Below are 12179 nucleotides of genomic sequence, written 5' to 3'. Positions count from 1 at the left end.
ATACTCTCATTGTTTTCATGGAAGAGGTTGGCATTTATTGTTGCCACAGAAACCGGCAGCCAGTAATGAGGTCCAAACAGCTGGGTGTGGGGTCAGACCACCTGAGTCACTGGAAGAACAATACCTTTGACTCCTCCTACCTGGTTGCCTTGTGTGTCTTTGGGTGTGGGAGACTGAGTGGCAATGTTCCCTCTAATTTATAATGTGTCTGAGTGAACACATAAACTCCCTGAGCGGTCCCTTGGACCACTGTGAGCAACAGCAGACGTGTGCACTGTGGTCATGGCAGCATCAAATCCATCCAAGTCACATGGTTTATTAAAATAATCAAATTACAGCATTTACATTTATGTTAGACTACTTTTAATTAAGTGCTTTAGCCCACTTACAATGAAAATTTTTTAAGATATTGTTCATGACCTCCCGATCACGGCCTCCCTGATCTGAACCCGAGTGGTGTTTTGTTATTGGACTTCTGTGCAAATCACAGTTTGGCCATAACGAACACCTTGTTCGAACATAAGAGTGTCCATAAGTGCACGTGGCACCAGGATGCTCTAGGCCGCAGGTCGATGATCGATTTTGTAATCGTATCACCAGACCTGCGACCATATGTTCTGGACACTCGGGTAAAGAGAGGGGCTGAGCTGTCAACTGATCACCACCTGGTGGTGAGTTGGATCAGGTGGCGGGGGAGGACGCTGGACAGACCCGGTGCACCTAAACGTGTAGTGAGGGTGTGCTGGGAACGTCTAGCAGAGGCCCCAGTCCGCGAGATCTTCAACGCACACCTCCGGCAGAGCTTCAACAGCATTCCGAGGGAGACTGGGGACATTGAGTCCGAATGGACCATGTGCATTTTTCTTAAGTACAATAATCTAAATAAAGTTTTGACACGTAATTAAAAAAAAGAAAAGAAAAGAACAACAGTAACATTCATAATAATGACAAGAATAAAACAATTTCTGTTATTTTCCATATTTTCCTTCACTAGGCGAGACCACAGTACTGCAGGATTAACCTGAGTGTCCCAGTCCTGGACAGGTTTTGTAATAATGAGGACACTAGGCCTGATTTTTGTCTGAGCAGAGAGTATCTGAAAGTGCTGCTGAATCTCCTTAACCAGGATCGGCCACATTATTGGGGTGCCACAACTGAGGTCCTTGTGTTTCTTTTCTGGCTGGCAAGTGGAGCATCCTACAGAGTTGTTTCCAGGGTTTGCTATTCCTTGTTCCACTGTTCACCGCATCGTCCACAGGGTCACAGAGGAGGTGGTCGCTATTCGCCATCAGGTCATCCATCTCCCTCGGACTCCTGAAGACCTAGATCGTGGCTCAAGAGTTGGGTGTTTGCCTTGTAATCGGAAGGTTGCCGGTTCGAGCCCTGGCTTGGACAGTCTCGGTCGTTGTGTCCTTGGGCAAGACACTTCACCCGTTGCCTACTGGTGGTGGTCAGAGGGCCTGGTGGCGCCAGTGTCCGGCAGCCTCGCCCCAGGCTGGCTGTGGCTACAATGTAGCTTGCCATCACCTGTGTGTGAATGGGTGGATGACTGGTTGTGTAAAGCGCTTTGGGGTCCTTAGGGACTAGTAAAAGCGCTATACAAATACAGGCCATTTACCATTTAGATGTCATGTCTCATGGGTTTGCAGGGCTGGCAAGACACAGAGCCTTTTTAAAGGCTGCTGGTGCAATTGATGGCTGCCAAGTCCGCATCAAGCCTGCCAGCGGCCCTGATGGTCAGTGCTACAGGAACAGGAAATTGTTCCCATCCATACTCCTGCAGGCAGATTGTGACCATCAGGGCCGCTTCATCAACACATATGTGGGCTGGCCTTGGTAAGTGCATGAATCCAGGGTGCCACGCAACAGCCCATTGTACCGGCAGGCCATTTACCCTCCTCCAAGGCATTTCATCCTTGCAGATGGAGAGGTGTGGGAGCCCAGCGCTTCAACTCTTATCATTCCAAGGCATGCTCATAGAGCGTGCTTTTGGAATGATGAAGGGCCTGTCTTAATATGCGTACTTGCGTTCTCGTGATACGTCATCAGTCTGAGCCCAAGTACTGTTCCAATTCAAAGTACGCATCAAGCCGAGAACGCGAAAAATTCCCAGATGTGTTCTCGCTCCGCCTGTTTTATCGAGCATGCATCGGTGATGACTTGTGTGGACTTGGTACAGCTAAATATCCCAGGATGCATTTTGTCCAAAACCGAAACACGGTAATGGCGGAGAAGCGCGGCGAAAAGCTTTTAAATATTACTCTTTCTGGGTCACAAAATAAACTTTTAAGTTATTTTCAAGCGAGAATGTAGCTGTGTAAGCTTTAAATATCTGCTTGATTTATCGAGATATCATGTATTTCCAACGTTTTCGGAGACGTCTGTTACCCACCAGCTCCGTGGCAGACCGAGAGGTTGAGGATCACTAGAGCCGGTGAGAACAGTGTTTTATTTGTTCCTAAGTAAATCAATTTGGCTGAGATTAAAGTTAAGCTTCATAACTTATTAATCACAGTTGATTTAAGACGGGATGGCAGTAAAACTACGGACCTGTGACATAATCGCTGGTGTTCCAGTTGTACAAATCGTGAGTCCGTGCTCGTGTTCTTGGGAAGTCCGTACTCCCGTGCATTCTCGGCAAATCCAGACTCACCAAGAACGTGAGTACGGACTCGCGTACTTGAGAATTGAGAAAGGGCCGAAGACGAGGTTCGGGGCCATCTTCCTTCAAGCGCTGGAGGTGCACCACACCTTTGTACCACATGTAAGTAATTGCAATATAATGCTGTTCTTTTTTGAATAATTATAATGACATAATGGGAACTTTAGTGTATGTACATGTATAAACACTTTGTTTAAAAAACAAAACATCTGTTTCAGGTCATAACAGCATGTGCTGTCCTGCACAACATCTGCCTTGGTGCTGGTGATGCTACGGTTCTAAGGATGCAGCCTACTTTTTGGGACACAGCTACAGACAGAGAGAGAGACCGGCTTTTTGCAGTGTATTTCTCATATTGATGATTCCCCTTGAACAAATGGCTATAATTTCCTAACCGGCTAGAACAGTCATTCTTAGACCGTTTTGTTCAGAAGAGATGGGGAAATATTCAAATGTTGACCATTTATAATTAATATATGAGTTATAAAAGATATATGACTTGTAATGTACCATAACTGAGTAGAGGTGAAGTGAAAACTGCCTTGACTTGCCCTCAAACAACGTTTTCTAAATCTATATGGAGCATGGATGTCATTCTTTCAACGTAAGATACAGCAGGCTTTGATGAACATTCATGGAAGTTTTCAGGTCTTAGTATCTCTTTCTCTGCTTCCATTAGCTTGTACAGCATGGGATCTTGATAGGAAAGCTGAATTCGATGTTATGACAGGCTTCACAGTCGACACAGCATCTTTCGCATGTACAGTTACAGTTACAGCATTCACAAATGCAAAAATTTCTTTCTTTCTTTTTAGGTTTTGAATTACCAGCTGGCACACTGATTTGATCTCCCATTCTGGATTCAGAACGTTACAGCTATTATGTTATCGATGAGTGAGAGATTTAATTCCATCATTAGCAGAACTGTTTCTGCACTATTCCACTTTTCAAATAGGGCTTTGAAAATCATCTTGTGGAGGTTTTTCGACTTGTTTAAGGGGATTTCATCAAATTGATCCTCGATTTGAATCAAGATGTTGATGATAAGTCTCCTGCAGATGGCTTGAACTTCTTCCGGACTGATGACTTCACCTGATTTTCTTACCACTTGAATAACCAGGTTTTACCAGGCTAGAAATGTGTTTTGGAGTTTGCACGTGCTTTGGAATGTGTACGTTCTTTTTGGAGTTTGTACATGCTTTGTCCCTAGGAGCCACCGTATATATTTATATATAAACATATATAAATAAAACCATTTTTTTTTTTACATTAGTAATTCCTTTTGTGCATAATTTTACATTGTTGTTAATTATAAATTAATTAAAGCAACAAAACAACCTGAAGAGCCGAAAGAGCCGGATCTTTTTAGTGAGCCAAGCCGGTTCTCTAAAAAGAGTTTGCTTACATTAGATACCAGTACTGATGACCAGAGCATATATATGCAGCACTTTTGATATTTGCCAATATATTTTGAAAGCACAAGACAAATCACAAACTGTTTTTAATTTAGGTCTTCATTTTTATTTTGTTTTATTTTTCAGTTGTTCATTTTATGGTGGTGTGATGCTATATTACATATTTTTAAGACTGCTTTAAGATTTAAAAAAAAAATCTAGATGACAATTTAGTCATCACTACTGCCTTTGAAGCGGCAGCTGAATGGCTTCTTTTAAGCTTTTAACAATGCTGAAAAGAAACCTACCATATTTGGCTTTCTTGGAGACACCAAGATTAATTGTTAGGCACTTCAGAATAGTGTCGTCAAAAGAGGAATCTTCTGATATCAGTACAGAGAAGAAATGGTCCGGAGATCCAAACTCCTTGATAACGCCTTTAGCTGTGGCCTTTGTTATTTTATACATGTTATTTTTAAGAATTTTCAGGGATTTAGGACATCTTACTTCAGAATGGACCAACTCTGTCAGATAGTTGATAGCGGTTTCCATTTCTTTTAGATCCACAAGCTTTTTGGTATTCATGTGGGTTTTTCTGTAGATTTTCATTAATAGAAACCGACTAAAATCTTTGGCAATTTCCTTAGCATCCAGTGACACTAACGTTTCTGAAAGTTCTTCCTCTAGGTTTTCAGAGGTTGGCGGCTGACTTTGACCCTCTGTGGGTTGGATGTGAGAGACTGATGCCTGCTCATTGCCTGTTTTTGAAACCAGGTCCAGTTCTACTGCACTCACAGAGAAGACTGCTTGATTTGTGAGATCAGTAACCCGACTAGACTGTGATGTAGACAGTCTGTCGCTTGTTTCACTGGCATCTAACCCAATCATATCTTCTTCCTCCCATGGGGTCAGCGCTCTTACTACATCTTCCACCAGAAATGTTATCATTTGTAATAGTTTGCACCAAAGTTTCATTCTCCAACCAGAAAAGCATTTTTTGTAACAACCTTTCTACTGAATCTTCTATGAGCAGATAGAGCACCTCAGAAGACGAGGGTACCTTACTGTCGCGCTGTGAAGTCTTAGAGACCTCAGATTCTGAGAGATCTTTACCCATTTGCATTGTGGGGGTTGGATATGTTGACTGGACATGGTTGTACGCTATATCTGTCAGCTCCCTTGAGATCATCTTGATTTTCTTACTTGTCAGATCAAGGTGTTCTGCGTGGGTTAATTTACTAAACAGTTTATTCATAACTGGCATGACTGTTCTAAATTTGAGTGGAGAAGAACTTTTAACTGTGGTTTCTAAGGTTGGTGATTTTCTGGGAACTTCTGGGATTGAACCTGAGGGATTTAAGTGTAAACTTTCGCTGGCGTCAGCTCTCTCTCTCTCATGGGAGTTTGCCTGTTCTCTCTGAAAGGTGAAAAACCTTTTGCTTTTCTTCACCTGATCTTTCAGCTCACTGTTCAGTTTTTCAAATTCCTTTTTGGCAAGCCTGGAGAAGTGTTGTTTTGCTTCATCTGGTTTTGTAATTGGGGCACATGATGCAAAAAAAAGTCTTTCACCCTTTTCGATAATTATGTTCACATTAAAAGCAGGTTTGGGTGAGCTACACTTCTCACTTAATGTAAAATCTTCCGCATCAGGATACTGAATGTTAGTAATTATCGCATTTACAATGTCAGCTGTAACTTTTTCCACATCCTGGAAATGACCAGAAATCTTCATTTTTCTGATCTTTGGTGTCAGCAGACCCGGGTCGAAGTGGTTAGGGATTCATCTCCTAAACTGACTCTCTAGTCAGAGTTTCCAGAACATACGGCTCTGTCTCTACACATCCAGCTGAGCGCATGCTGTGTATGTCTAATTTTAAGATTGACTTTTTTAAGAGTCAGATTACTTTTATAAATGCTTTGTATGTCAGAGGGAAAAAATGGATTTTAATGAAGCTTAAAAGATGAGATACAAGTGATACGTCTGCAAATCTGCATATTCACTGTGAACCCACTGTTTGTTAATTTTATCTTGTGTTTTTGTTTTATTGTTCTTCATTTTGTCATTTTTCCATTAAGTGTTTTATCCTATTCTAAATTGTCACTGGCGGTCTTGAAAGGCGCTTTATAAATAAAAATTATTTATTATTATTATCATTATTATTATTATTATTTTTATTATTATTATTATTATGTGAGGGTCTTTCTATCCTAGTAGTGTCAGCGTCTGAACAGACTATAACCAGTCAAGGGCTGACTTACAAAACTGCTGTTCTTACTTTTTCCCTAATGCCCTGTTAAAAAGGTGCAACGCTCCATACTTCCTCACATTATGTAAAGTCAGTTGAAAAAATATTCTGCAGAGGGATACATGGGAACCTCCCCAGGAAGCAGACCTGCCCTGCTTCTGTCATGCCTCCTGTTTGGTGATTTTACAACACTCACTTTCACTGAAGGCATGGCTGTTATAACAAAACGAGTGGATGCAGTGCTGGGGGAGAAAGAAAACAAACAAAACACAGCCTCCACTGTCACCATTGTTCTCTGCAACAGAAAAGCAAAACGGGGAACTCAGAGCCCATTCCCTTTCCATCCACGTTTGGACTTCATGATCATTTTCACACATTTGATTTCGAAAAATCTATCTGGGACAATGTTTCTTCATTTTATTCTTCTGGTTTTTCTACTCACTTTTCTGTGCACCCACCAAGTGTCCAGCTTTGGTAAGTAAAATGTTTTCGAGCTATAAAAAGATATACAGACTTTATGTCATAAACAATTTATTGCTTCTTTCGTTATTTCATATCATACAGCTGCTAAATGTTAGCCTGATGAACTCAGAGGCATTTTTACAAGTAATCTAATGCAGAAGGATTGCATATTTATTTTCTTCTATTTTCTTATTTTTCTTTAGAAAAGATGATCCAGTGAATAGCCGAAGTCGCACCTCATCTTCAGGTTGTTGCTCTCTGTTGGCCCCTTTCAGCTCATTTTTGGATAAAAGACTTTATAATAAATAACTTTAAGCATTAGACATAGGACATAAACTGCAACAACACAGGCAGCTGTGATTAAGTGTACATGGGCTCTATCACAAAATCAGGAGGATGTGTGCTCATCTTCCAGCACCACAGAGGATGCAAATATCAGTTATTATATACACGTGAAACGGCGCAGTCCTGTACCGCGTCTTCACCTCGGCAAAATTAAACCAGTCGAAATACCAAATGAGGCCAACAGTGGCTCGATGAAGCCATTCTCCACAAGGACTTTGCATGAAGTTTGTCTTGGCTGTGCAAGCGAAGAAGAATAAAACCAGCCAAGTGCAGATGAAGTGAGTGAAGATGAACCAGGGCAGCACGAAGGCGAAAAGAGCGAGGGCAGTGAGACGAGAAGAGACCAGTGTCACGGCCTTTTAAGTTTATTTCGTTGAAAAATATAAACAAAAATCAACCCAATAATTTCAAACATAAACGAAAGTTAACTTAATCTGATTTAAGAAGTTCAAAAAGTGGTAAAAAAAAAAAAAATCATTTTGAACTCTCCCGTCGTCCCATCTGATATTTGGTAAATAAAACATTTCCACCACACCCCTCCAGGGTGCTCTTAATCCCTTAATTAATGAGAGGGTCCAGAAGTTAACAAACCTTTTCCAAAAGTAAAATTAAATACTGTCCCGGCTGGGGCAGCAGTCGTGTGGTGTTGCAAAGAAGGACCCAAAATGCAGGCACTTGCTGTGATGCACGGGAGCTTTATTGTGGACGATGAAAATAACAAAAGCGAGGACAGAACTAAACCTAAACCTAAACTGGAGAAACTAATAACAAACCAAACCATAACTGACGGAATAACACACAGGTAAAAACATATGGAGTTGATATGGGGATGACGAGCGGAGACTGGAGAGAGAGAGAAGCGATTACCAAATAACACAGACGGAGCGACAACGAGCAGAGGCAAACACACAGTATAAATACACACCAGGTAATTAGGAAAAGACAAGCAGGGATGGACACAGCTGAAACTAATGTCTATAACGAGACACAGACCTTCCATCACCAGTGTGTGAATGTGTGTGTGAATGGGTGGATGACTCGCTTTGGGGTCCTTAGGTATGGAACGCTAGGACTGCCATATGAATTAATTAAATACACCATTAAATAATTATTTAAATGTGAAATAAATAAATAAATAATTAAATGTGGCAATAATTAATTAAATATGTCAATAATTAATTAAATGTGTCTATAATTAATTAATTACATGTTTCGTAAATATTTATGTAATTAATTATTTCCAATTTTAATTAATTATTGCCACATTTAATTAATTATTTAATGGTGTATTTAATTAATTCATTATGGCAGTCCTGGCGTTCCATAGGTCAGCAACCCAGAACCATGACAATTACAAATTTTCATAGCAAAACTAGGTAAGCATATTCTTACTGTTATAACAAACAGAAGTTTTTAACAAATGTGTATTTTTATTGCAGGGAATAGGTAAGGTTAAAGTTTAACACTCACTTTTGATATTTGCAGACAACATGAAAAAACGGGGATCCAAACACTGTCTCGCAGCCTTTTCTATTAAAATACCTCATATAGCACTAAATCCGGCATCTGAACACAGTGACATATCTTCATTTTTAACATATTTATGGCTGTGATGAACCAGCATCTCTCTCATGTGTTCTAATACGTCTGACATAACGGTCATGAGTCTGCACACAGATGTTGAACAGAGGTCAGAATAACTAAGAGCTGGTTACGCTCAAAACGGAGACTTCTTTTTTGTCTGATTGTAAACAGCCTTGAAAGTTAAATGTTGCTACCAGGGGCGTCATAGTGGAGGCAAAAGTGATGCTCAGATAAAGACAGTCAAGGAGCCAAAGGAAGGAGGCAGCCGCAGGTCTCTCTCTTAAGGATGTAACACAAGATGAGCTCATACAGTGGCAATTAAACGTTATTAAAACATCAAATAGCTTTTATCGGTGTGGTTGGTTTTAAGGTTGATTTAAAAATTTTCATTGTTTTCTAAACAGAGGAGAGTTCAGCTTTTTCATTATATATATACCACAGAAAACGAAGACGTCATTTTTTCATTGTTGAAAATCAACGCAGTTAGAAGTAAACTGTGTGTCGGAAACATTAATAGATCAGTTCGCCCGCTTGCTCGAAATATTATGAGTAAGCCACAGGACCACAGGCAATAATCTCGGAGTGGGCAAAAAGACGTGATAGAGGCGGATGGAAGTGAAGAGAGAGTGGAAAATAAAGGTTTTCTACCACAGAGAAGAGCTTTTGCGTAAGTGGTGAAAATGGTTTTCGGGCCTGTTTCAAACATTAAAGGAGAGAATCGGGCCATGACAACGGAAACTCGGACAGCCTGACAGCCTGTTCTTTGTGGGCGTTACCTATTTTCAATCAGCCAATAGGGAACGTTGTTAGGGGCGGGGCCTTTTTCAACGATGAAAGGCAAGAGAATCAGGCCGTGACGTCACGGTCAACCCAAGTCCATAAATAGCAGGTGAAACCCACACTGGACCAGCACGTTTCTTGCTGACAGTCACGAGCGATTCACCGGATGAGCTTTTGTTCTGCGACCCTCAGTCATATCTGAAAGTCTGATTCATTGTAACACCGTAGCTTAAATGTCAAAAATGGAAGAGGATGCAAAGAAACAAACTGAACAGGAAAAACAAGTGTTAGAAGAAGTGCAGTTTGTACTCAAAGATGAGATCAACCAGGCTGAAATATCAGCTTTGGAAAAGACACTGAAGCTGCAGAAAAAGGTGCGCGTCAACTGGGTTATTCAGTTGGTGGTTTTACTGGCCAAAGAAAAAGTCTCCACCAAATACAAGATCTTCACAGAGCGCCTCACTCCTGACTGCATCAGCGATCGTCTGATTGAGAAAATCTGGCCTGAAGTTGAGGAGAAACACTTGAATTTATCCCACGACAGCATTTTTAATCTGGGAAAGGCCATTGTCAAGGATCTTTGCAAAACACACAACTGCAAAGAAAACCTTTTGATTTTTAATCTGAGGGAACAGCTTGACAATATTACCGTCTCAATCTTCACCAAACACCTGTTGGCATTACCAGCAAGAGTGCTCAGTGTCTCTAAAGACAGGCAAGAGTACAAGGAAGTTGTAAAGAATGTGACCAAAGATCTGGTAATGCACGCCATGAGCGAAGGAAATGAGACGATGACGATGAATCCAGTAGCATCCGAGTTTATTGTAGAGAGGCTTTTCCAGAAGATCTGGAACAAAATTTTGTCAAAAAAGTACAAAATGTCCTTGGAGAACATTGAACTACTCGCCCTGAGAGTATACAATGAACTCCATGACAGGTGGGACTCTCCAATCCTCTTAATGTGGTCAAGAAACCCAGAAATGGATGAAGCAATCGTCAGCAGCTTCAAAAAACATGCAAAACTGAGGAGCCAAAATGTCATCTTTAGGGCTTTCTCATGTGCACGCTAAAATCTAACTGACATGTGCGTGTGATTATGTGAGAAAACTCTTAAATTGGCTTCAAATATTCATTTCAATTGGGCTTTCTAAATTTAATTTTAAAACCAGAGTGGTCAGAAACTGACCGCATTTTCTTTGTGGGCGTTACCTATTTTCAGTGAGCCAATAGGGAACGTTGTTGGGGCGGGGCCTTTTTCAACATTGAAAGGCAAGAGAATCAGGCCGTGACGTCACGGTCAACCCAAGTCCATAAATAGCAGGTGAAACCCACACTGGACCAGCACGTTTCTTACTGACAGTCACGAGCGATTCACCGGATGAGCTTTTGTTCTGCTACCCTCAGTCATATCTGAAAGTCTGATTCATTGTAACACCGTAGCTTAAATGTCAAAAATGAGTGACCAACAAGCAAAACTAGAATTTGTGTGCACTCTGCCAAAGAGTACACTGGGCGACCTGGAGGTCGAGGAGGAAGAAAATTTGAAAGTCCTGGAAGAGCAGAAAGTGGTGAAGGACACAAAAGAAATGCAGAAAAAAGTGGACGAGCAGACAGAACAATTAGCGGAGGCTGAGACAGAGACAAAAGACACGGCAACCCCAGATTCCTCTTCAAAGTTTTGTGTCAACAAAGTTGTTCAGTTGATGGTTTCAAACGCCACAGAAAAAGCTGAACTGAACCAAGTGAAAAATGCACTTGAAGAAACGACCAAACTGGCAAAGAAAGAGTGTGAAGAGGCAACAAAAGCAGTGAATGAAGTGCAGACGGCACTGTCAGAGGAGAAGACAATGGTAGAGGATGCAAAGAAACAAACTGAACAGGAAAAACAAGTGTTAGAAGAAGTGCAGTTTGTATTCAAAGATGAGATCAACCAGGCTGAAATATCAGCTTTGGAAAAGACACTGAAGCTGCAGAAAAAGGTGCGCGTCAACTGGGTTATTCAGTTGGTGGTTTTACTGGCCAAAGAAAAAGTCTCCTCCAAATACAAGATCTTCACAGAGCGCCTCACTCCTGACTGCATCAGCGATCGTCTGATTGAGAAAATCTGGCCTGAAGTTGAGGAGAAACACTTGAATTTATCCCACGACAGCATTTTTAATCTGGGAAAGGCCATTGTCAAGGATCTTTGCAAAACACACAACTGCAAAGAAAACCTTTTGATTTTTAATCTGAGGGAACAGCTTGACAATATTACCGTCTCAATCTTCACCAAACACCTGTTGGCATTACCAGCAAGAGTGCTCAGTGTCTCTAAAGACAGGCAAGAGTACAAGGAAGTTGTAAAGAATGTGACCAAAGATCTGGTAATGCACGCCATGAGCGAAGGAAATGAGACGATGACGATGAATCCAGTAGCATCCGAGTTTATTGTAGAGAGGCTTTTCCAGAAGATCTGGAACAAAATTTTGTCAAAAAAGTACAAAATGTCCTTGGAGAACATTGAACAACTCGCCCTGAGAGTATACAATGAACTCCATGACAGGTGGGACTCTCCAATACTCTTAATGTGGTCAAGAAACCCAGTAATGGATGAAGCAATCGTCAGCAGCTTCAAAAAACATGCAAAACTGAGGAGCCAAAATGTCATCTTTAGGGCTTTCTCATGTGCACGCTAAAATCTAACTGACATGTGCGTGTGATTATGTG

At 41.1% G+C, this 12179-nt stretch overlaps 1 long non-coding RNA gene across 1 annotated transcript; it reads left to right on the top strand.

Annotated features, from left to right (window-relative positions):
* The first annotated feature begins 2175 nt into the window (after positions 1 to 2175).
* On the top strand, positions 2176 to 3023 carry LOC109202647 (uncharacterized). Its single transcript, XR_002062600.2, has 3 exons — positions 2176 to 2434; positions 2516 to 2764; positions 2881 to 3023. It is a non-coding gene; the product is annotated as an uncharacterized LOC109202647 (long non-coding RNA).
* The last annotated feature ends 9156 nt before the right edge of the window (positions 3024 to 12179 follow it).

Source organism: Oreochromis niloticus, linkage group LG6 (assembly GCF_001858045.2).
Source record: "Oreochromis niloticus isolate F11D_XX linkage group LG6, O_niloticus_UMD_NMBU, whole genome shotgun sequence".
Classification (NCBI taxonomy): Eukaryota; Metazoa; Chordata; class Actinopteri; order Cichliformes; family Cichlidae; genus Oreochromis; species Oreochromis niloticus.
The sequence above is the reverse complement of the archived record's forward strand: the minus strand, read 5'-3'. Positions and strand labels throughout refer to the sequence as shown.